Source organism: Pelodiscus sinensis, chromosome 3 (assembly GCF_049634645.1).
Source record: "Pelodiscus sinensis isolate JC-2024 chromosome 3, ASM4963464v1, whole genome shotgun sequence".
Classification (NCBI taxonomy): domain Eukaryota; kingdom Metazoa; phylum Chordata; order Testudines; family Trionychidae; genus Pelodiscus; species Pelodiscus sinensis.
Window position 1 is genome coordinate 98,015,134 of NC_134713.1, and position 26,472 is coordinate 98,041,605.

Sequence of the window (26,472 nt, forward strand, 5' to 3'; positions counted from 1 at the left end):
ATTTATGGCTTATTTCAACAATCTGTAACCCACTAACTCCCTCTTTCTATCCTATGGCCACAAAGCTGTTAATAGGCCACTCTACCTTCAAAGGTCCCTTACAGGGTGTGCTAACTACTTATGCTGAACAATCTGTTCCACCTTGCATTTAGCTCTCTTGTTGGGAGTACCTTTCCCAGACCTGAAGAAGAGCTTTGTGTGTCTCAAAAACTTGTCTCTCTCACCAGAGGCAACTGGTGAAGGGAGACTTGAGGGTGGGGGGGAGGTGTCCATCAGCCATGTGACCTGCCCCATCCTGGGGAATGGCTGGGACAATCCCCCTGTGCCTCATGCTCTGCCTTCCCCTTGCCTCTTTCCCCACTGAGGTGGCCCTAGGGGACTAGTGGTGGGCAGCCCCAGCAACAGGGGTCCACCCCTCCACACACTCACTTGCAGCAGCAAGGGGAAGCAGAGCAAGGCAGCCCCAGCTCACTTTGCTCCCCTGGCTACATCACTCCCCTTTCTGCCAAGGAATGTGGGATGGTCCTGTTCCTTCCTCTGAAGCAGAATACCAGGACAGCAAAGCAATGAGGGCCGCCTTGCTCTGCCTCCCTCCACCGCTGTCAGTGTGTGTGGGGTTGGACCCCTGTGGCGGGTGCCAGCCCCCCCCCCCAACTTTGCCATGCTGGCTGCTTTTCACCCATGTTGTTGGGGGCACATGACCCCTTGTCTCTCACCAACAGACGTTGGTCTAATAAAAAAAATACATCACCCACCTTTTCTCTAATATTGGAGAGCTCATCAAGATTTTGAGAGGGCTCTCAAAGCTGCTCCTGAGACTATGCTTAAAGTTCACAGACTCTCAGGAAATCCTGTTCTGCTATCAACAGATGCTGTTATCTTTACTAGTGCGCAGCAGCAATCCTCAGACATGACCTGATATCTCTAGATGAAGCCTGATATATCTAGATGGGAAACTGTGCCTGAGAGTTGTATGATACTATATATATTTTTAAATGTTTTCCAATGCCAGATTCCAGGAAGTGAGGTCAACACTGAGCTATCATACTAAAAATTCCAGCAGCAGCAGCCCAATGAAAGGAGTGAATGGGTGAGTGATGTGAGTGGGAGTAATGCTGTTTATACTCAGTCCTTCACTTCAGTGAAGAGGGAAAGAGGGAACTTGCAGGATTAGGATCAACGACTGTAGCTAGCAGTTACTAGGTCCTCTGAAAATCAGGTCATCTTTAATTATTAATTGATCGTGGAGGCTTGATTATGGAGTTAGGAGCCCAACATAAGGCACCTGTACTTAAAAATGTTGCCCTTAATGTTTAGATATGTAGATGGTTAAACACAAATCAGCTGTATTCATTGGACACTTTTGTCTTCAGCCCCACCCAGCACTGCTGGATCCTTCATTTTTATTTTATTTTTATATATGTTTTCACAGTGCCCTTCTGTGTATCCTTCCTCAGTACTTCCTCCAGGCTCCCAGCTTATGTCATCTCTTGTTTTTTTCAGCACAAAACCTGTATGTGAACATGATGATGGCTCTGATGCTTTTTGGGAACATAGTGCAGTTCAAAAGAAGTTTGTTCAGAGTGGAGCTAATTTTCTTTCTTTTGCACCACAGCCATTGTTTAAGTGTCAAGGGAGCATCCCTCTCATCTCTCAGATTGATGGCATCGTCTAGGACTTCCCACATAGACAAGATAAACTAAAGGCTTCTGCAGACAGGTATGTAACTGTGGAGACAGCAACACTGCAGAAGAGGCCTCCTGATCAGAGGGAATGTTTGTCCCACAGTCAACTTTCTGGCATAGCGGTCACCTTTGACATGACTTGCTGAATAGGAGTTTGTTTTCTAATTTCCATGGTTCAGCCATAGGCCATGCAAAGTAAATACAAGTAAACGGGCAACAGTGGGTTCAAAGGAACATAAGACAAGTATTTCCCCCTTGGAAGACAGTTTGGGTAGTGTTCACATGTGAATCAATCTGTTTTGGGTCTTTGAAGTGATTTTGATTAAGAAGAGTGGGGCTGAGTATTGAAAATTGATGGGGTCAACAAGAGAGTACCCATCTTTCAGTGCATGCCGCTTAGCCACATCACTTGTACATCAGAATGCAAAGTTGCAAATGAGGCTGACACTCAATACAACAGATGCTGACAGATTGTAATAAAAAAGGAATACTTCCTCAAACAGGAAAAGGTGTTGGTCTTGAACTGTCTAGAAAAATGGGGATCAGTCCTGGGAAAGTTAGGGAGGGAAATGACGAGAAACTCCTATACATGGATAATTGTGCAGTTGCCAGATAACTGAAAGGAACACAAATCAAAATCTTGCACCACATGTATATGACCTCTTGTCTGCAAGATGACATGCAATCAATTGAAACTCTCTCCCACAGTGCTGGAAAGGCGATGGTCTGAGAACTTTCTGTCATGCTTAATGGGCACATTCAAAAGCACAAATATTCTAAGAAACCGATCCAAAAATATTTTTGGATTTGAAATTCCACCTACTTTCACGCCTAATCACTTTAGTTTTACTATTACAGTTACATGTAGGAGCCCCAGTTATGGACCAGGACCTCCAGTGCTAAGTGTTATACAAACACAGAACAAAAAAATCGGTCCTTGCTCCATAGAACTTACAATCTAAGTAATGCTCCAACTGGACTTACTCTCAGACATCCTCTTGAGATGCCACTAAAAACTATGTGCTCACTATCTCTTCTCTACTTCTTCTCTAACTCTAGCCCCACTCTCCCAAACAAAAAAAAAAAAATCTCAAATCTAAATCTCGAAAATTGCTCAAACTGGAAATTGAGACAATGTCTCTATGGAAGAGACTCACAAATGGACATACAGTATACATGGCTAGAGAATCAGTCCACAAGAAACTGTGTGACACTGTGACCAAAAGAGCTAATGTGATTCTGGGAGGAATAAACAGGGAAACCTTGAGTAGGATTCGAAAGATTATTTTACCTTTATATTCTGCATTAGTGTGACCACTGCTGTAATACTGTGTCCAGTTCTGATGGCCACACTTCAAAAAGGATGTTGATAAATTGGAGATGGTTCAATGAAGAGCTGCAAGAATGATTAAAGGGCTGAGTATGTCTTATAGTGACATACTCAAAAAGATCAGTCTATTTATCTTAACTAACAGAAGGTTAATCTTAACTAAGAGAAGGTTAAGGGGTTATTGATTACAGTATATGTATCTACATGGAGAACAAATATTTGATACGAGGCTTTTCAATCTAGCAAAGAAAGGTATAACACTAGCCAATGGCTGGATGTTGAAGCACATTCAGACCAGACATAAAGATATTATTTTTGGGACATTTTATGACTTATTTTATACAAAAGGTGTTACCAGATGACCACAGTGGCCCCTTCTGGCATTGGAAACCTAACAACAACAGAACATTTAGTTCCACTTTTTTAAAGACTCCAGTGGTAAGTTTCATTATCATGACTTACTTCTCTCATGTTTATACTGCTAACAGACAATAGGGCAAATTTAGGGTTTAAGATTAGCAAAACTGGTGTACTTTCTTCTGACCCTCTCTGTATACATGTTAAGCCTTAGGCTTAACACTACACTACCACTAACATCAACAAAACTTTCATCAGTTTCTGTGAAAAAACATCCCTTTGAATGACAATACGTTTTGCTAACATAAGGGCTCATGTGCATGATGTTATGTTGGCAAGAGACGCTCTCCACTGACACAGCTGTTGCCATTTGTTGAATTGGTTTTACTATGTTGACAGCATAAAGTGGCTAAATGAGCTCTCTTACAGTGGCATAGTTCTATTATAAACTTATACGTGTGGGCATGGCCTTAGACTCACAAATACACCATCACTCATGTAGATGCAAATTATACCTCCTTACATGTCATCTTTCAATTTGGTTCCAAATCTTGTGGAGCTGAGATGAAGGATGTCTGTGTTGGTATAATGCACTTAAGCGTGTTGAAGGAGAATGGTGTTTTATTACTTTTAATATTGTATGAATTCATTATTTGTTTAGATCCAACCATTTGCTATGCATTGCACATTACACAAAGAAAAACAAAGACCCTTCTAAATAGTCCTTGTCTAAGGGAGGACATTAGATCAGTAGTAATTCAGAGAGAAGAGCAGGTGATTGATTGATTAATTACAGTCGATAAGTATCTGCCTGGAGAACAAATATTTGATACTGGGCTTTTCAATCTAGCTGAGAAAGCACCATCCAATGGCTGGATGTTGAGTTCATGTTACGGAATGCACAACAGCGACCGTATTACTTGAGAGGAGATCACTTTTCCCTTGGAGGGCGGTGCAGATCCTGTTAAGAATCTGGCTAAAAAGTCAGTCTTGTGGAGTTAGGTTTACGCAGGGCTCAACATGTGGCCCACGAGTGGGATCCTCTGAACATGGCCTCCAGTGGGAATATGCTCCACAACGGCGAGGCATCTCCAAGTAGTTAGGGTTAGTCATACTAGTCAGTTACCTAAGTACAAGACTTTTCTAATAGTATACTGTAGCCACTTCCCCCAACTTATGCTGAGATCATGTCAGATTTCACAGCACGTTTTCAGCAGGGTGGAGCAGGAAGTGAAGCGAGTCATTTGATAAACGTTGCTCTTTTTTCTGAATTAGTACTGAACTAATGCCCTTGCCTGAGTAATGACATAGGTAACATTTTTCAGACAAGACAAAAACTGAGTCATGAGCACTTGTGGTCCTAGCAACAGTTTTAAGTGTAAAGGGTAGTAAGCACATTGCCCAGCAACAATGCTCTTTGTGGAGTCTAGAAGTGCCACCATGAACAATAAAAGTTGGTGCTAGGTGAGGATGTCCCACTATTGCGAGGCTACTTTGGACGCCCTGAAGGCCACAATGATACTCACAGCACATACCGAGGGATGCAACTTAAGTGTGGTTGCATATACATGCAAATATATATGCAAATAGTTTCTTTCACACTGATGGGCACTTAAGCTGTGGCGCCGGACCCAAACGTGGCCAGTGTGAGCCAGTCAGCACCTCTCAGGCTCTGCCCACAAGGATAAGCCGCCAGCACTTCCCATAATGCCCCAGTGCTCTTGGCACCTCCTCCCTGGCAACTAGAAATGCCGACACCCTGTAGCCGTCTGTTCCAGCCAGCCTGTCCACTTGTGTCTTTCAATGCTCACCCCGACTAGGAGATGCCTCGCTGTTGTGGAGCATGTTCCCACTGGAGGCCATGTTCAAAGGATCCCACTCGTGGGCCACATGTTGAGCCCTGCGTAAACCTAAACTGCACCGCCAGCCACAAACAAACGGGCTATGTGTTGAGTAGCTCTGCACTATTATATTATGTTTGTCAGAATGCAGACTAGGTTAGAACATAAAATAAAATGTCACGGCACATGTAGATACAGGAAACCTCAGAGCAGAACTTTTGAAGCTCTCACAGCATTAATGAAAATATACTGAATTGGGCTTTTTGTTTTTCATTTGACATAGCCTTTCTCTCACAACCCTGCCAAAATGGCTAGTCAACTAACTGAATATAACTAACTGAAATAAACACAGTGGAAACGGTGGAAAACCTAGGACACATTGTTTTGGGGACAGCCTTTTCTTTGGTTGCTCTATAGTCTGCTCAAAGTCTTCTTAAAATGTTTCAACTTGCAAATCACACTTGCAGGTATTCAGCAATGTCTGAACTGGGTTCATGTTCTTCTGCTGCTTCTGTTGCTAACCTGTTGACAGATCAAACTATAAGTCTTAATGCATGTTAATTTGCAGAAAAAGGACAGTGACATTATGTCAACACAACAGTGTTATTTTGGAATATCTGACATTATTCTGAAATAACATGGTCCATGTCTATACTCCAAGCAGTTATTTAGCTATAATGTCAAAATAATGTCGAACTGGAGGAGTGCTTACTCTGATTCCTGTAACTCTCATTGTATGAAGAGTAAGGGAAGTCAGAGGAAGAGTGCTCTAACTGACTTCCTGCTGTGTAGACAGAACCAAAAGCCAAAATAAACTATTTTGACTTAAGCTATGCAATTGATGTAGCTCAAGTTGTGTAGCTTATTTTGGCTTCAGCTCAGCTGTGTACAAGTGCCCTGAGAAATGAACAAGATTTCATGATTATTCCCCACAATCAGGCTCCATTCCCCTCCCTCCCCTCCTATCTCCTCCTCCTTCCCCCCACAATCTGACCACTGTAGGATTTGGCATCTGGGTGGTTTGTTACCTCAACTCTCATTCTTTTGGTAGATCCTCATTCTTTTTCTTTTTTGATGACCTGTTTCATATGCAACAGAGGACATGAATGTCACCAAAGAATAATGCCAACTTTTGAGAACATTTCCAGACGTTTATTTGTACTATGAAGTGTGACATGGCTAGAGAAGCTGGAAAATGTGAAAAATTACACTTTGTTTCTGTTTTTCACTGAAGTTTTCCAACCAGCTGTACCACTTAAAATGCATTCTTTGAAAATCAAGCCCTGTACTCGTGTATAACCATCATAGTCCTTTATGCAGACTCTAGGCCCTCATTGAGGCAATCAGTGATAGCCCTAATCTCTTGCCAGTGGGAAGGAGAATAAGTCACACTCCAAGGGGACATCTACACGGCAACACTATTTCAAAATAACTAGTGCTATCCCAAAATAACTTAGTCCATGTCTAAACAGCAGGGAGTTATTTCGAAACAGTGGTAGGGGTGGGGCTGGAGCAGTGCCTCCCAGAGCATGTTGCTCCTCCCCCTCAGCACCATCCAGAACACATCACCTGGGGCTCTGCAGCATGCCACGTGGGGCTCTGGCAGTGTTTTAAAGGGTCCAGCGCTCTGGCCACCACCATTCTTGCAGTAGCAGCAATTGCTGGGAGCCCCAGGCTCCTTTGAATCACCAGTCCCTGGAGCAGTTGCCCCCCTTGTCAGTGGGTCTGTCTAGAGGATCTGGGAGATAGGGAGCCAACACTCTGGAACATTTGCTATGAGACAACTGACATATAAATGGCTGTTTGACCATCGACTCACACATTTGGAATGATGTGTGCTTAGCATGACTCAGTTTCCTTTTGGTCACACACATCATCCTCGTGTGCAAAGCTCTGCAAAATGGTGCAATAGCCCTTGAAAATCAGTGTATGAAAGAGCTGCTCAAAGGGGATCAGATCCATCAACAAATGTTATTCCTGATTAGTACATGTGTTGAACCAGAAACCCCCAATCCTGGGCTCATTGGGCTAACAGTGTATACAGATATATGGACTCCCAAAGAGCTTATAATCTTAGTATGTCATGAGAGAAAACAGGTGGGTACAATAAACAAATGGGGAGCAGCACAAGTCGCATTCAGACTATTATGATTAGCATAACAAGCAGCAGTCACAGCATACCAGCTGCCTAACCATTGTCAAGAGTTATGTAGGCAGTAAATAATTTTATGTATGTTTTACTGTCCACTAGATTTAACAGACACGTAAGGCCAAATGTGAACTCTCCTCTTTGCTTACATCCTTGCAGTAAAATGACTTGCTGTAGATTTGGGATTGGGCCACATGTCTTGAACCAACCATTCCGACTCACCCTAGTACTGAAGTGTGTTTGTCATAGATAGGTTTCTTCATAAGATTACTATGCTGCTTTAGGGGCAGCATATAAGCCTGTGTTTTAGGAGGTGAGTTATCCAATTTTCCTGAGCACGAAGCCCAACTTCCACTCTATCTCTTCATTGTTAATTGTGCAACAGACCAGGAAAGCAAAGTCTTTGTTCTGGTCTCACTTTTATCTTCTTCTCTCCCAGCACCATGGCAGTGGTGATGATTGAGATATGCTACTTACCTGACTACTCCTGGGTATGTAAATTGTATTCTCACAATACCTTTGCTGTTTTAATGAGTGTTTCCCTATAAGAAACACAGAGATAGGGATAGGAAGAGAGAAAACCTGAGACATGGCACAGCACAAAGTGCCCAAAATAGGAGGGTAAAATGAAGCCCCACAACCAATGTTCCCTCTAATTTTTTCCATCCATGCTTAGAATAAATTTTATGATGTGCACCGAGGCATGTGTAGATGTGCACAACCAGTAGAAACACATGTTACTGGTTGTGGGTGCTACGTGTGCTCTGCTAATCAGCTGGGTGACATTTGAATCTTTTCTGGGTGATCACTCGAGTGCTCATCTTACAGGGAACACTGCCCATTACTGCAACACTTGAACAGCGATAGTTTGACAATATTTACTCTTCAACTTCAGTGGGAGATTTACTTTGATTTAAAATATATAAATAGCATAGGAACACTCCTATCTATCTGTCTATTGGGCTTTAGTCTCTCCTATATGAGCTTAGCGCTTCCAGTCCTTCGTTTCCACTCTGGTCTGTCTTGAAGCAGTTCCTCTGAGATGCCACCATCTCTAACGGTACAGAAAGGACTTCCAGCAAAAGTGCTTATATTAATTTTTCTACCTGCATTAATTAAACTTGCTTCAGTGGATGTCTTGTCAACATGGAAAAAATTGTTCTTTTGTAGTTCAGTTGAGTTCAAATGAATTCAGCAGGCCATAAAGTTCTGATTTTTTCTAATGATGGCAATGAATGGGATGGGACAAGAGACAGCCCATATTGCAGTAGCAGTTACCACCACATGGCTTCCAGACTTCATCATTAGCTCTGATTTGTAGTTCTAAGAGGCTTTTCCTTTTGATACCTTAGAAAAACATCTGCGGAATTCAGCCATTCCAGCCAGTCCATTCTAGAGATGAATGAGCACATAAAAGCCGGGGGGAGGGGGAGGATAATAGAATTACTGGGCTCCTGGGAAAGCAGTGTGTGGGGGTGACTCCCTGTTCCCAAAAGGCGTGGGTCCTCAGGCAGAAGAAGTGGGACTGGGGGCAGCCAGCCCTCAGAGCTGCCTGGAGCATGCCACACAGTGCTCTGACAGCAATTTAAAGGGCCCAGGGATCCAGCCACTGCTGTAGTAGAGGTGGTGGTGGGGAGCCCTGGACCCCATTGAATCTCCAGGCCCCTGGACAATTGCCCCTTTTGCCCCTTTGTCATTAAGTATTCAGTTCTCCGTATCTAAAAATCAATCCTTGTTGGTTAGTTGTGATTGGTCACATAAGCCAGACAGTATTGATTCCATTATCTGAATGAATAAACATGTCTCTCAAACTCAGAATAAGGGGTTGACTGGAGCTTTGAACCTCTTATAGGGAGGCAGAAATGTCAGGGGAGATAGCAAGACATATGGGGAATTAGGAAAATTTAGAACATTGTAAGTCTCAATACAGCCATATAGAATTTGGGCAAGACAGAATTCTGGGGTTGGGGATGGGGTGAGGGTCACTGTAAGATCTGGTGACAGGTATGGAGTTTAATGTATTTTCTTCCACACCATTCGCACACAGCAACTGCGTGAATTCTGGAGGGCATAGTAATATTTGCCTCTGTGCCAGAGCTCTGGAAAGGAGGGTTGGGAAACCTTGTCCACTTTCTGAGTTAATTAGCGGTGTCCCATTTTAAGCGGAACATGCCATTTTGGGTGTGACTACTCAAGCACGCACGTTTAAAGTTCGCTTCTCCCAAGCCTTCTGCAATTGAAACTTGATCACTCATAGGCTTATGGGAAGCGAATTGAAAGTGGAGCAGCGAGGGCCAGAACAAGATCATTTTTAAATTCCAGTGAATACTCACTGAATTTTCAGACCATTTCATCAACAAGGAGCAAATGCATTGAATGTACGTAATGTATTTTTTTTTTACCTTCTTTTCAGAAAAAGGTTATAAGAGGGGTGGGATTTGGTGTAAATTGAGATTTACAGAGTGGTTTGAGGACACAAAGGGTTCATTGTTGGGACAGCAATCTGTCATGCAGGATGGCTGTCATAGATGCCTAGGAAAGGAAAACAATGAAACACAACAGTTATGTTATAGAAAGAGACTTTAACTCACCTTGGGTCTGCTCGGCTTTAGCTTTCCATGGTGGACCACCTGCCAGGAAATGTGTGGCAGGCTGACCTACCCCAACTCTAAATCACTTCTGAGAGGTAGAACTTCATATAAATGAGATGGACGATGGGCTGGGTAAAGAAAGAGGAGAGATTTATAACTATACAATATTTCTCTCTTTTGAAAATTAAATGGCACGTTAGAGAAAATAAAAAGGGGTCCACTGAAAAGGCCAGTCCCATGCATGACCAGTTCAATATTTAGGACCTAGTGGACGAACAGCATAAGTATATAAATTAAAGGAAGTTGTTGTTTTGTAAGGTATGAGTTACAAAAATGAAGGGAGTTCTATGCTTCTCCAGGTCTTCAATAGAGTTTATGTCCTTAAAAAGAAAAACTAACAATAATCTCTCATGCAGGGGTGTGTGGCTTCTATTTTAATAGGCTCTCTTTAGAAGTTGCATCCACAATGAGGAAAGAGACGGAGTCACAACATGATCCTCACGCCAATCTATAGAGACAGCCTCCTTACATTCAACCCTGAGCTGATTGCAGGAAAATGAACTTCTTTTTTGGATTTGATCTGTAAAAATAGTGGATAAATGAAGGGGCAGATGTTATCCTTGTAAATGTAACAGGATGTGAAATTTGCTATGGTAGTTGTGTACACCCTCTGGATTTTGGTAGTGTGTTAGAATGTGTGAGTTAGTTGCTAAATGACATTTCACCTAATGCAGAGAAATTAATGGACACTTTTGATTCTGAAATCACAATATTATTATCTCAGCCTAGGGAGTTACTGTACCTTCAGCAATGTGTGAACATATTGGCATAAATACTCAGCTGGTGAAAATTGGCATAGTTCCTCTAAGGTCAATGCAGCTATGCCAGTTTTCATTAGCCAAGGATCTGTCCCTTTGTCTTGAAAGATAGGGGACAAAAAAAATCTCATAAACTACTGAAGTTTGGCTTACTAAATACCAACAAGTTAGCTCTTTATTCTTTATCAGGGAAGTCTGCACACAATGAAAACATGGACAAGGGAAATTTGCACAGCATTTAACTTAGGTCAAAAAAACAAGTAATTTGTTAAGTGGCAAGGGCACCAACGCGTGCCATGTCACGCTGGATTTTCTTTAAAAATAAAAAAATAACAAAGTTAAACTTTCAGTCAACCTGAAAATATTTGCTTTTTATGGGGGCAGTGCGGAACGAATGGGACAGCAAATCTTTCTTCAGTGGTCCATTTTCAGAGAGTGAAAAGATCTATAGAGTGAGTGGGAAGAGAAAGAAAAGGAGGGGTTGCAGAGAGAGAGAAAAGATGGGGTGAAAGAGTAAGCAAAAAAAGAAACAGAAAAGTGAGAACAAATGAAGGAGAGTGAGAAAAAGAAAGTAGGAAAGTAAAATAGAAAAGTCCAGTAACACTGATGTAAATATGGTATTCTCACAATATTAAAGTATACCAGGCATAGAAATCAACCTCTCCCATGATTAGTCTAACACATTTTTGATGGTGAATATAACATATTTTTTTAAAGAATCATTCAGCGGCTAAAAAAGGAAGCCTCTGAAATCTGCCATGGACAGACAAAAAGACAAGAGTCACACTGAAAGAACCCAGAAACAAACTACAAAACTGAAACAATTCCTGGTGTTCACAAATAGCTAACAGGAATCAATTCAACCTAGAAGGCCAGGATGTTCACTATTTTTAACTGGACAATTTCATCCCATCAGTTAATTAGCTCATGTCTGTAAAATGTGTGACATTCTTGAATCACGTTCTAATTAATTACTTCTTAATTATTGATGAACTTGACTATTCACAGAAAAGTCATCATTTCTAAAAAGGAAAATATGCTGCAAGGAATCTAAAAACTGAATTATTTTAATCTGCAACTATATGTTAAGAATGTTTGCTGAATGCAATTTATAAAACATTTTTATATTGTAAATTACCCTCCCACGCCTGACTTCCTGGATAAAACCATTTTCTCAAAGATGCAGCCCCTTTCCCTTGTCATTAATGATCTTGTTTCCATTACTTCACAGGGCTTTTTTCTTGTTGCTCAACATTACTTTTTCCTGTTTGTACCACTACACACCAGACCTAGACTCTCTAAGCAGACACTTCTATTTACTTATTTATTATTATGTTTCCTCGCCCCCTTGTGCATGCAAGGTCAGAACAGCAGGCAGCTAGTGCCATCTATTTATATGTGAATCCACATTATTTCAGCCTTTTTTTTTGTTCACAGTAGCTGTATTTTAAACTGAGGCATATACATTCTGCATTTTTGCACTGTTTCTGAACTGTCATTATTGTAATAATTAATTAACAAAATAAAAGTCAATATTGCTCTTGTAATCTCTCCCTCACTCTCATACACATACAGAGAGAGTGAGAGAGAAAGCAGGACTGCTGGATAATTTTGACCTCCAGTGTCCGCAAAATGAGCAATGGACAATACAGAAGATTGGCTGCTTCTATACAGACCTGCTTTTGTGTTCTTGTCCGGGGCTTGATCCTTGAAGCCCTGTGTGCTCAGTAGATGCCAAGGAGATAGATGTGATCTGTTAGCCTCATCCAGAGCCGGCAGCTGAGCCACTTTCACACAGGGAGGCAGGTATGGCAATGCCTGGGTAACAGATGAGAATCCATGGGGAGCTCTTGACTATGGAGAATGAAAAATCAAAAGAAACCATATTGGACACAGATACAAAAGGAGTCCCCTGTTCCTTTTCTCTCCTCCCTTGTTCCTTTTCTCCTCTTCCTTAGTAGGCTGCAATGAATGTGTCAAACTGCTTTCCCCCTGGAAGTATCGGAGTACACACAGGGTCCAGATGCTATTCTATGCAAATACTTCCACTATTTTCCTGCCCAAGAGCATTTCATGTTAACCCTTCTGCTGATCCATTTTCTATTTTTCTCCATAGAGTGTGTGGCAGGGAGAGGGAAGTTACTTCAAATATCATTTTGCTCAACGGGCAGTTTTGCAAACCATGTCGTGCATTTTGGTGCACCACAGCTGAGGGCCCAATGGAGCAACAAACACATTTCTGGTGTTAAAGTAAATTTGAAGCTTTAAGCATGTCACCTCCAGAAAAAAAATCTGTTGGGTCCCATTTTCTCATTGTTGATACACATAACATATGGCTCCCACTGAAATTAGTGCAAGTTGATAAACTCAGTCAGAATTTGACACACTAAAACCAATAGCTAATTGAGAATTATACATTTTCAGAAGCTGTTCTAAGTGATTTAAACTGGGTCAGAGGAAAACAATGCAAGAGAACTCTAAGGAACTCCTGTCAGGTACTGAGTAACAGTCAACTCCTGTTGACTGGAAAGAGTTAAAACCGGGGGGGGGGGGGGGACCCCTCAGGCCTGGGGATCAGATGCAGCCCTTGCCTTGCCTAGATGTGGCCCCCCCGAAGCTCAGGGCTCCCCTGCTAGCATTGGGGAGCCCGTGCTTACTGAGGGACTGAAGCACACAATATCTACTAGCCTGGGCCCCAGTAGGCTCTGGTGTGCGAAGGGAATGTGAGGGGTGTCTTTCTCCTCAGTCAAGGGCGACGTCAGTGTGGGTTTGGGGGGGGGGTTGGCTTCTTCCTTGTGTGTGGTCCCCAACTGATTTTTCCATGGGTCAGCGGCCCCTGACCCAAAAAAGGTTCCCCACCCCCTGAGTTATAGAATTCAGGAATTATCAAAGACTTAACTTAATGTAACACTACACGGCTTCCAAGAATTGCTCTTATACCCAAAAGGAAAATGAGACCCTGAAGAGCTGCAGGATCCCTCTAACATATTCTCTTTAGGCAGAAATTACTATCCTAACTAAGGGTATGCCTAGACTATGCAGCTTAGCTATCTCTTAAATTAGTTTTATAGCTAGGTTGGACCTCCCAGAACCGGCACCCTTGGAGCCTGACAGAGAATCAGGAAACCTTTAAATCAAGACTGGATATTTTCTACATGATATGTTCTAGTTCAAACAAGAATTACTTCAGGGAAGTCCAATGGCCTAGAATGGAGGTCAGACTAGATGATCACAGTGGTCCCTTACTCCATTCTCGGCATTAGAATCTGAGAACTGATTATTAAATTGAGTACAGTGTGCGAAGCATGGTGCTACCATGGACCATGTTTGAGTGAGGGGAGAACTTCAAAGAATTCAGTGGTTCAGTTCAGGCACCAAAAGTGTAATGGTTTACCTGAACTCAGACCTTATGAGATTATTCCATGTTGTCATCTCCTCTCCAATAGACCTCTTCTTGATCCCCTTCTACCTCGCCCTCAGACAGATTACATATCTTCTTATGAATTCCCCAAGTCTCCAGCTTTCCTCTCAGTATTACAGGTTCATTGAAAGGGCCAGCTCCATGCATGTCTGGGAGATCCGGGCACCTCCACTTTCAGTTTTTGCGTTAGACCAAGATCTACCATGAATTCACAAAGTCCACCAAACTGAATGACTCTCAGTCACTACCAATCTGATCCAAAGCCCTCTTGAGTCTTTCCATGGGCCTCAGTGGGCTTTGGAATGGGTCTCAAACCTTAATTCAAACTAGTGACCTGGAAATAAAAAAAACCATTGTCAGGCCCTTGAGACACCTTTTCTCTTTGGTCTTTGTTTCTGGGGTGAACTTAACATGATCCTTCAGCTGGCTTCTGATCTTTCACCATTCTTCTGACTGGACTCATACAGGCATAGATGCTAACTCCACAAAAATTAGTGGGTGCTCAGCACTCACTGATACCTGAGCTGCCCCTCCCCCTTCTAGTGCCTCTTGCCCGCTGGCTTCCCAACTGATAAACTGCTCCACAGCCCTCCCAGTGCCTCCCAAATACTGTTTTGCAGTGTGCAGGAGGCTTCAGGTGGGAGGAGTTGGGATGAGGTGCACTTGGGGGAGGGGGCAGAAAGAATTGGGGAAGAGGAGAGGTGGGAACGGATAGGGGCTTGGGGAAGAGGTGGAGTGTTACTGTGGAGGGCCTGTGCTGGTGGGGCAGTTTGAGCACACACATCCCACCCCACTAGAGAAGAAGTCTCCATCTTTACAAACACACACCCCACCCCACTAAAGAAGAAGTCTCCATCTTTACAAAAAGTATGTGAGGCTTCTGCCCCTACACTGGGGAAAAATGTTTTCCTTTGTATTTCAGCAAAAATCAAACAACTGTGGTGGGGCAGTGGCTTCCCAGAAAAACATAGCGGGCAAAGCATTTAAGTGTTAGCGTTCTGAGAAACACTGTGGTGATAGGTGCTGCAGGAATTCTTATGCCTTAGTGTGCACACAGCATAAAGCACTCACAAGCCAGGATCTGAAGTTCAAGGTGGAATCTGCCTCTTAACACCATCACTTGGCTTCTGTTACAAAGAAGCAGACACTGCTGTGGGTGTAGGAGGCAGAAAAGATCCAGATCATTTTAGGTGCAACCACACACAAAATACTGGGAAGGGAACAATAATTATTTTGACCTGGACATGAGGAGAGGTACCAGGAGCTGGTAACACAGATGACCTTGGTTCGCTTCCCAGAATCTCCCCAGAAGCATCACATCCTCGATTTATCTCATAAAGGTGTCTGTGTGCATGACTGTGTCTGTGCACGCATCCATAGATGTGTGCAGTTCTCTGTACCCCACTAGTTGTCATTCAGTGCCTTGTTCCCCTGCCCATAAAGGGTATGTCTACACTAGAAAGTTAGTTCGAACTAACGGACGTTAGTTCGAACTAACTTTCCTATGCGCTACACTAGCGCTCCGCTAGTTCGAATTTGAATCGAACTAGCGGAGCGCTTAGTTCGAACTAGGTAAACCTCATTTTACGAGGACTAACGCCTAGTTCGAACTAGCTAGTTCGAACTAAGGGCTGTGTAGCCCTTTAGTTCGAACTAGTGGGAGGCTAGCCCTCCCCAGGTTTCCCTGGTGGCCACTCTGGCCAACACCAGGGAAACTCTATGCCCCCCTCCCGGCCCCGGACCCCTTAAAGGGGCACGGGCTGGCTACGGTGCCCGTGCCAGGTGCAAGCCTGCCAGCACCCAGCTAGCAGACCCTGCACCTGGCACGGCACAGAGCCACCCACCCGATGCCCCCCAGCCCACCCCCTCTTGCCGGGACCAGGCTGGCGGCTCCCGGGAGCTTGCCCTGGACCGCAAGAGGCGGGCACCTTCCTGGGCTAGTGCGGACATCGTGGACCTCGTCCACGATCTCCGCACTAGGCACAGGAAAGTGGCCGTCTAGGGCAGGAGAGCTGCCAGCCTGGCCACCCAGGACCAGGTGTGAATGAAAATCAAGGGGGTCCACTGAGACCCCCGACACTGAGCCCTGAGCTTACAATGGCCGTCCTGGGTCAGACCAAAGGTCCATCTAGCCCAGTAGCCTGTCTGCCCACAGCGGCCAACCCTAGGGACCCTGGAGGGGATGGACCGAAGACAATGACCAAGCCATTTGTCTCGTGCCATCCCTCTCCAGCCTTCCACAAACTTTGGGCAGGGACACCACTCCTACCCTCTGGCTAATAGGACTCCATGGACCCAACCTCCATGACTTGATCTCACTTCCCTTTAAACTCTGTTCTAGTTCTAGCCTTCACAGCCTCCTGCAGCAAGGAGTTCCACAGGTTAACTATTTGCTTTGTCAAGAACAACAACTTTCTCTTACTAGTTTCAAGCCTGCTACCCATTCCTTTCCTTTGGTGTCCTCTAGTCCTTCTTTATGGGAACTCAGGAAGAACTTTTCTGAATGCACCCTCTCCACCCAACCCCTGCTTTTACAGACCTCTATCCTGTCCCCCCTCCGTCTCCTCTTTTCTAAGCTGAACAGTCCCAGTCTCTGTAGCCTCTCTTCATCTGGGACCTGTTCCCAACCCCTGATCATGTTAGTTGCCCTCCCCTCTCCCAGCCTTTTTCTTCCCCTCTCCCACCTCCTTTTCCCAGTCTCCCCCAGTTTTTTTCAATAAAGACAGAGTCAATGTTGGAAGAAACGTTATCTTTATTTTGTACATCAAGAAGAAGGGGGGCTAGGGAAGGGCAAGTGGAAGGAGGTGAGGGAGGAATGGGGTACGAGCCCCCGATGGGGAGGACTGGGCTGGCTCTGCGGGCTTCTGGGGGTGGAAGCTCTCCTGCAGCCCCCCAATTACTCCCTCTCCCCAGATGGCAGCCTGCGGCAAGTGCAGCCGGGCTGATGGCCGAGTGGTGTGATGTGCCCAGTGTGGGCACTCAGGGCACTCCAAGCCAGAACTTCTTTGCAAGCGGGGCACCCCTTAGAACTGTGTGTCCGGGGTGGGGGTCGGGACCCTTTAAGCGCAGCCCTCGGCTAGCCTGAGACAGTATCTCCATGCTCTAAGTCCTCCTTTTATGCCCTGCCGGCACTGCTTCCGGCCATCATTAAGCCCTGTTCAGAGTCCACTCAATGTGGACTTACTAGTTCGAACTAGCAAAACGCTAGTTCGAACTAGTTTTTAGTTCTAGATGCGTTAGTTCGAACTAGCTTAGTTCGAATTAACTAATTCGAACTAAGTTAGTTCGAACTAGCGCTGTAGTGTAGACGTACCCATACATACTCAATGCTATGTCCTCTCTCCTGGCTCTTTCCCACACCTGCTCTGTGTACCCTTGTGCTATCTCCAGTGTTCTGATGTCCCTTAGAGCCTATGCTCTGTATCTTCAATACCTGGTCCTCCTCTGTCTCTCAGGATATGTCTACACTACAAAGTTAATTTGAACTAACAGACGTTAGTTCGAATTAACTTTGATAGGTGCTACACAGGCAAAAAGCTAGTTCGAACTTAATTCGGACTAGCGGAGCGCTTAATTCGAACTAGGTAAACCTCATTCCACGAGGACTAATGCCTAGTTCGAATTAAGTAGTTCGAATTAAGGGCAGTGTAGCCACTTAATTCGAACTAGTGGGAGGCTAGCCCTTCCCAGCTTTCCCTGGTGGACCCTCTGGGCACCACCAGGGAAACTCGTCTGCCCCCCTCCTGGCCCCGGAGCCCTTAAAGGGGCACGGTCTGGCTACTATGCCTGTGCCAGGTGCAAGCCTGCCAGCACCCAGCCAGCAGACCCTGCACCTGGCACGGCACGAACCAGCCACCCGCTGCAACCCAGCCCTCCGCCTCTTCCCGGGACCAGGCTGGCGGCTCCCGGAAGCCTGTCCGGGGCCGCAAGAGGCGGGCACCTGCCTGGTCTAGTGCGGACATCGTGGACCTCATCGAGGTTTGGGTGGAAGCCTCCAACATCCACGACCTCCACACTAGGCACAGGAAAGTGGCCGGCTAGGGCAGGATAGCTGCCAGCCTGGCCACCCAGGAGCAGGTTTGCATGAAAATCAGGGTGGTCCAGTGAGACCCCCGACCCTGAGCCCTGAGCTTAAAATGGCCGTACTGGGTCAGACCAAAGGTCCATCTAGCCCAGTAGCCTGTCTGCTGACAGCAGCCAACACTAGGGACCCTGGGGGGGATGGACCAAAGACAATGACCAAGCCATTTGTCTTGTGCCATCCATCGCCAGCCTTCCACAAATAGAGACCAGGGACACCATTTCTACCCCCTGGCTAATACCACTCCATGGACCCAACCTCCATGACTTTATCTAACTTCTCTTTAAACTCTGTTCTAGTTCTAGCCTTCACAGCCTCCTGCAGCAAGGAGTTCCACAGGTTGACTATTTGCTTTGTGAAGAAGAACTTTCTGTTATTAGTTTGAAGCCTGATACCCATTCATTTCATTTGGTGTCCTCTAGTGCTTCTATTATGGGAACTAATGAAGAACTTTATGCACCCTCTCTACACCACTCATGCTTTTATAAACCTCTATCATATCCCCCCTCAGTCTCCTCTTTTCTAAGCTGAAAAGTCCCAGTCTCTTTAGCCTCTCTTCATATGGGACCTGTTCCAAACCCCTGATCATTTTAGTTGCCCTCCCCTCTCCCACCCTCTCTCTTCCCCTCTCCCACCTCCTTTTCCCAGTCTCCCCGAGTTTTGTTCAATAAAGAGAGTTTCTATTTTTGAACACACGTGTCATTTATTTTGTACATCAGGAAGGGGGGGGCTAGGGAGGGGTAAGTGGAAGGAGGTGAGGGAGGAATGGGATACGAGTCCCCTTTGGGGAGGACTGGGGTGGCTCTGCGGGCTCTTTGGGGTGGAAGCTCTCCTGCAGCCCCCCGATTGATCCCCCCCCCGCCGGATGGCAGCCTCTGGCAAGTGCAACTGAGCTGATGGCCGAGTGCTGTGATGTGCCGAGTGTGGGCACTCAGGGCACTCCAAGCCAGGACTTCTTTGCAAGCGGGGCACCCCTGAGAACTGTCTGTCCGGGGTGGGGGTCGGGTCCCTTTAAGCACAGCCCTCGGCTAGCCTGAGACAGCATCTCCACGCTCTACGTCCTCCGGCCATCCTTAACCTCAGTTCAGGGTCCACTCAATGTGGACATGCTAGTTCGAATTAGCAAAATGCTAATTCGAACTAGTTTTTAGGTCTAGATGCACTAGTTCGAATTAGCTTAGTTCGAATTAACTAATTCGAATTAAGTTAGTTCGAATTAATGCTGCAGTGTAGACATACCCTCAGTGGGTACGTCTACACTAGCTCATTAGTTCGAGCTATGTAGGGTAATTAGGGCAAGTGGAGTTGCAAATGAAGCCCGGGATTTTTAAATATCCCGGGCTTCATTTGCAACTCCGCTTGCCCTAATTACCCTACCTAGCTCAAACTAACGAGCTAGTGTAGACGTACCCAGTGTCTCCCCTTTTCGGGGGCCAAGCTCCCATCTGGGGATATCTGCTTCCCAGCAACAATTCCTTCTCCCATTCAGAAAGTATGTGGGGAACATAGTTGGCTGCGTCTAGACTGGGAAGTTTTTCCGTAGTTGCTTTTGCAGAAAAGCTTGCCAGCTGTCTAGACTGGCCACTTGAATTTCTGCAAGAACACTGACTTTCTTACAGTAGTAAGAAATCAGTGCTTCTTGCGGAAATACTATGCTGCTCCCATTGGGGCAAAAGTCCTTTTGCGCAAAGCTTTTGCGCAAAAGGGCCAGTGTAGACAGCTCAGATTTGTTTTGCGCAAAAAAGCCCCGATCGCGAAAATGGCGATTGGGGCTTTTTTGCGGAAATGCGTGTCTAGATTGGCACGGACGTGCCAATCTAGACACTCTTTTCTGCAAATGCTTTTAACGGAAAACTTTTCTGTTAAAAGCATTTATGGAAAATCATGCCAGTCTAGACGTAGCCAGGGGGTTGAGGCAGTAGGTCCCCTCTGCACTTTTCTATCTGCTCCGGGTCTATAGAGAGAGGACTCTTGCTCATACTTCTTGTGAGTGCAGTCATCAGAGGAAAACTGAACTCTCCCTTTTTTGGCAGCCCAGAGGGGTAGGAGTGGAGTGAGCTCAGAAGCTGCTGCTGTACTTTTGGAGCTGGAACTGGCTTATCCTTTACTCTCTTGCATCTCCTCCACCACAGGCTCCTGGTTGCGGGAAGACAGTTTTGTGCCCCCTCTCTGAAAGCTGGACAAGAAGGGGAATGTTCCTTCCTGCCCTGAACCTCTCCCATGCTCTGTTAGGAGAGCGTTCTGCAAAAAAGATGTCTGTCTATATGCAGATAATTGATGGACAAGGTGCCAGACCCAGTCGATGACACTCAAAAATATACAGCATTGATTTTCTAGGACCAATTACAGTTATTGTTGTGATTGCAAATGGCTGCTGATGTGCAACTCGTTACCTGCCGCTGTGGTTGCTTTTGTGCAAGCCATTCTTCTAAAGCTGCATTTGCATTGCAACTCAGACCATAATGAAAACTGGGCTGGGTCAGTAAAGCAAACAGCTATTGTATGGATGGAAAACACGCAGCGACTGGATATGGTAAACACAAATGTACCATTCTTAAAACACTACTCTTGTGCTCATAACTGCACTTTTAAGGTCCATTTTAGTCTTTTATTTTTCCTCTTTGTAAATATATTCTAGTAAGTAATAACTACTACAAGTTTCACCCCATAGTTAGTACTAATACTATAATATACAAGGACCAAGGGGCCCATTCTGAGTTTAACCACTGTAAAAAAAACCAGGCACATATATAGTCTATAAAATGAAATGTCCCGGTGTATGCAGTTTGTTTATAGAATTTCCTGGGCTTCTGAAAGTGGCTTTAATTCAAAAACCGAATGGCACTGATTCACTCACTGGCTCACCCAAAGCTAATGGAAAGGCTTTCTTTTGCCAGTCTTCACTGCCCAGGAAGTTGCAGAGACACCTACCTGAGGGCCATGAGGAATTTCAGAGAGACCTAAACAAGGTAGGTGAATGATGGGCAACATGAGGGCAAATAAAATTCAATGTCATTAAATGAAAAGTAATGCACTTTGGAGGGGAAAATGTAGTCTACAATGGGTATGTCTACACCAGTGGTCCCCAACCTTCTGGGGCTGCCGGGTGCCTGGGGGTGGAGCTGCGCATGCGCTGGGTGCCTGGGGCCCAGGGTGCAAGAATGTCTTGGGCCAGCCCTGGTCACTAGGCGGACGCACATAAATGCTCCAGAGGGTGCCATGGCTCCCGCGGGCACTGCATTAGGGACCACTGGTCTACACAATGCAGCTTTTAGTAACAAGGCTATGTCGACACAGCTCTGCTGATAAATATCAGCATGTGTGAATGCTGTTTGTGGGCACTTTTGCTGACAAAATACTTCCACTCCAATGAGTGCTCCTGCCGACAAAGCAGCATCCACACATGCACTTGCCTTGACAAAATTTTGTCATTCACAGGGGGGAGGTAGTTTAATTACCTGTGAACGACAAAAGTTTTGTGGGGAAAGTGTAAGGGTAAGCACACCTGAACAGACCTTCCAGAGTTCCACACCAGTTGTATCAACTCAGGAAAAGCACCTGGATACTACTGAAGACAGTTCTGATACTTAGTCAATTGTAGCCTTGCTCAAAAAACAAATAAGATGTTGACATGTATAAGGCACGGGTAGTGGCTGTTCCCTGGGGGCCGGCCTAGAACAGCAGAGGGCTGAGAGAAAGAGGAGGCTGCACGGCATGATGAGCAGCTGCTCCCCATGGGCAGCCCAGGGTTGCAAGGGCCATGCTGCCAGCCAGCAACTGTTCACTGGGGCTGGGGCACTTGCTGTCCCGCCCCCAATCATTCATGAATATATTTGTCCTTGCTATCATGCCCCTCTCTTCCCATTGGATGTGAAACGATCACATTCCACACACATCACATTGTCCTGGCACAACCAAACCCTGGCCTTGCTTTAAATTATGATAAGAGGAAGCTGCCTGCCAAATTTGGTAATCCAAGCTCTTACCATTTATGAATTCTTGAACAAATGGACTCACGAATGGATGCACAGACGCACGGGGGCTGATGCCCCAAACCTCTGACTCTAGCCATTAGGCTGTGCTGCCCTGAATTGAGGGCTGTGTTACTGACTGTAGCCATTGAGCTGTGCTGCCCTGTACACTAAGGCTGGGGTTACTGACTCTTGCCTTTAGGCTGTGTTGCCCTGCACCCCAGGGCTGCAACACTCACTGTGACCATAGGACTGTGCAGCCCTGTGAACAAAAGGGCTATGCTACTGACCCAGGCCAATAGGCCTCAGCGCCTCAGGGTGATGGACTGATGTAGGTCACTGACAGCCGGACTGCTGAACAGGCGGCATCCACACCCCTTGGCACCTGTACCCCATGGGATGGGTGTATACTCCATGACAACATGTAAGAATATTTTCTTCAGCCAGGTTCCACAGCAAAGGCATGAAGTACCTCTCTTAGGGTATGTCTACACTACAGCATTAATTCGAGTTAGCTTAATTTGAAATATTTAATTTGAATTAAGCTAATTCGAATTAACACGTCTACACACAAAGTGCAGTTCGAATTAGCATTTTGCTAATTCGAAATACTGCATCCACACTGACTGGACACAGAATCAGATTTAAGGCCAGCCAGAACCAGGTCAGGAAGGGCAACAGGTCAGGAGTGTCTGTGTGTGACTGCTGCCTAAGGGTATCTGACGCCTGTGCTTAAAGGGACACCCTCCCGGGCAGTCGGTTCTCATGTGTCCCTGCTTGCTTGCCTGCCTCGATGAGGGACAGCAAAGCATTTGTGTCTCTGCATGATCTGATTGCCCTCACTCGGGACACCACAGCACTCTGCAACACGGAGCTGGAGCCGCCCCATGGCACTCTGGTGCTTCTCGTGGACGCGTTGTTGTGAGCCTGGCTGCACTTTCTGCAGGCTGCCATCTTGGAGGTCCATTGTGGGGCTATCAGTATCTAGGAAGCCCTGCAGGAGAGCTTCCACCCTGAGGAGCACTAAGAGCCTCCCTGGTGTGCCCCACTGGGGGCTTGTGCCTCGTTCCTACCTCCTTCCAATTACCCCTCCCTAGCCTCCCTCCCTGATGTCAAATAAAAACACATTTCTTGCCAGAAACAAACTCTCTTTATTGACCAAAACTGGGGTGGGAATGAAAGTGGGAGAGGAGAGGGGGAAACCTGGGAGGAGAGAGCTGGAAGGGGGAGGCAAGGGGAGGAAGGGGGAGGAGAAGATCAGGGTTGGGGGTCTTGCTGGACCAACTTGATTTTCATGCAAACCTGCTCCTGGGTGGCCTTTGGTGGCCAGGCTGGCAGCTTTTCTCCCAGGGATGGCTGCGTTCTTCTGTCTAGTGCGGAGATCATGGACGTTGGGGGCATCCCCCCAAACCTGAGTATGGTCCACCCTGATCTCCGCCCTGGACCAAGAAGGCGCCCGCTCCTGGGAGCTGGCAGACTGCTCCTGTGGCGCAGTGGAGGGCTGGCTGCCAGTGGCTTGCTGACTCATGTTTTGGGGCCTCTGGGTTGGGGCAGTGACTGCTAGCTCTGGGCTGGCAGGCTTGGAGCTGGAACAGGCACTGTGGCCAGAGTCTACCCCTTTAAGGGCTCCGGGGCTGGATGGAGGGAAAAGAGTTTTCCTGGTTTGCCCCAGAGTGGCCACCAGGGGAAACTGGGAAGGCTGGAGGTCCCCTATTTCAGAATAAGCATCTATACAGCACTTATTCCAAACTAGCTAATTCGAGTTAGGCATTATTCCTCATAGAATGAGATTTAACTAACTCAAATTAAGCGCCCCGCTATTTCGAATTTAATTCGAAATAGCGGTTTGCTTGTGTAGACGCTATGGAAGTTAATTTGGAATAACGGCTGTTATTCTGAATTAACTTTGATGTGTAGACATACCCTGATCTGCTAAATTCCAGCAAGGAACTTGAAGTCCCTGCTCATTCTTACCTAATCATTCTACCCTGAGTCATATTTACAGACTTAGTTGCCTCCCTGTTCCCTTTTATAGTGTGTGAGTGGGGTGGTGGGCAAGACTGATTCCTCACAGATGGCCCTGCCCGCCTCCCCGTAAATCCTTGCACTCCTGGGAGACACGAGAGTTAATCCCTTGCTTGCTGCTTTATTTTCTTACTCATGGAGGTGTCCATAAAGTTAGCTTTTAATAACTGATATGCAAGTATTGACTTGTGCGTGTTTTGCGGGGGGGCTGGAGTTGGAAGGTTAGTTGCCGTGCACTGGAATGTCAGAATAGATCACTCCACTGCAACACATATTAGAATCATAGAGTTAGATGGAACTCCAGCAGCGATAGGCAACCAAGATATTTAAATCCCGGGCTTCATTTGCGACTTCGAATGCCTACATTAGCCTCCCTAGTTCGAACTAGGGGGCTAGTGTAGACATACCCAGACAGTGCACCAAACCCAGTAGGTGTGTGGGTTACATACTTCCCTTAGTTGAGGAAGCACAAGAGACACAATTGAAATCCTGGATGAGCCCCCACTTGTAATGCCAATAAGTGGAACTGAACCTGGGATCTTTGGAGCTGAGTGTCTGAGCCTCTACCACTTGAGCTAAAAGTGAGCCGGCTCTCGGCTAAGGCTGCAGAACACACTCACTCTTTCTCTCTGTAAGTGGGCTAAGTGCCACTACAAGGGACAGTGAACCACACCCAGAAGGGGTGTAGGTTACATCTGTCTTGTCAATAAACTTCGCTTGCCAGTGCTGTCACTCTAGCAACTTTCACCAGCACTTACTTCACTTAGGGTATGTCTACACTACCCTCCTAGTTCGAACTAGGAGGGTAATGTAGGCATACCGCACTTGCTAATGAAGCCCGGGATTTGAATTTCCCGGGCTTCATTAGCATAAGCGGGGAGCCGCCATTTTTAAATCCCCGCTGCTTCGAACCTCGTTTCACGAGGAGTAACGGTAGTTCGGAATAGGACCCTAGTCCGAACTACCTAGTTCGAGCCCCGTGTAGCCACGCTACACGGGGTTCGAAGCAGCGGGGATTTAAAAATGGCGGCTCCCCGCTTATGCTAATGAAGCCCGGGAAATTCAAATCCCGGGCTTCATTAGCAAGTGCGGTATGCCTACATTACCCCGCTAGTTCGAACTAGCGGGGTAGTGTAGACATACCCTCTGAGGGTACGTCTACACTACAAAGTTAATTCGAAATAACAGCAGTTATTTCGAATTAACTTCAATAGCGTCTACACAGCCAAACCGCTATTTTGAAATAAATTTGAAATAGTGGAGCACGTATTTCGAATTTGGTAAACCTCATTCTACGAGGCATAACACCAAATTCGAAATAGCTAATTTGAAATAAGTGTTGTGTAGACACTTATTTCAGATTAGGGGGCCTCCAGCCCTTCCCAGTTTCCCCTGGTCCACTCTGGGCACAACCAGGAAAACTCCTCTTCTCTCCCCCAGCCCCAGGGCCCTTAAATGGGTAGAGTCTGGCCACTGGGCATGTGCAAGAGCCAGGCCTGACAGCAGCTACAGCCCCTCACCCAGCGGCCATACAATGCCATCCAGTGGCAGCCGTCCCCTGGCCAGTCCCCCAGCACCAGGGAGCCAGCCAGGGGCCATAGACGGCACGCGCCCTCGTGGACTAGTGCGGAGATCATGGACCTCCTTGAGGTTTGGGGGGAGGCCCCCAACATCCATGATCTCCGCACTAGGTGGAGGAATGCGGCCGTCTACGCATAGCGGCCACCATGGCCAGGAAAGGCCACAGGTGAACCCAGGAGCAGATGCACCTCAAAATTAAAGAGTTGCGGCAGGCGTACATCAGGGCCACTAGGGGTGGTGCCACAGCAGGGGCTGACACCTGCCCTACTTCCCCACCCTCGACCAAATCCTGGGGGGTGGAGTGGTCCGTGCCAGCCCAGGGGGCAGCGAGCCGGCAGCTGAGGGCCTTGACCCGGGTGCAGCAGAAGGGCCACCACCAGCTGTCCCAGCACCAGATTCGGCAGGGTCGTCCAGAGAGGCCATATCAGGTAAGTGCCAGCACTGTCCCCTACCCGGGGGGGAGGCAGAGAGGGAGATCAGGGACCGCGTGCGTGGGCCATGCCTCCCACGGATCACGCAGCCACCTGTGCACGTGCGGGCATGTGCCATGCCACCCTTGGGCAGGTGGCTCCAGCTGCGTGCCACACAGGGACCGTGGCCCAATAGCCACACGTGTGTGTGA

General features: G+C 46.4%; 1 long non-coding RNA gene across 1 annotated transcript; it reads left to right on the forward strand.

The window, feature by feature from the left end:
• The first annotated feature begins 931 nt into the window (after positions 1-931).
• Positions 932-7,853, forward strand: LOC142827889 (uncharacterized). Its single transcript, XR_012902687.1, has 3 exons — positions 932-1,090; positions 1,616-1,719; positions 7,802-7,853. It is a non-coding gene; the product is annotated as an uncharacterized LOC142827889 (long non-coding RNA).
• Positions 7,854-26,472: the final 18,619 nt, after the last annotated feature.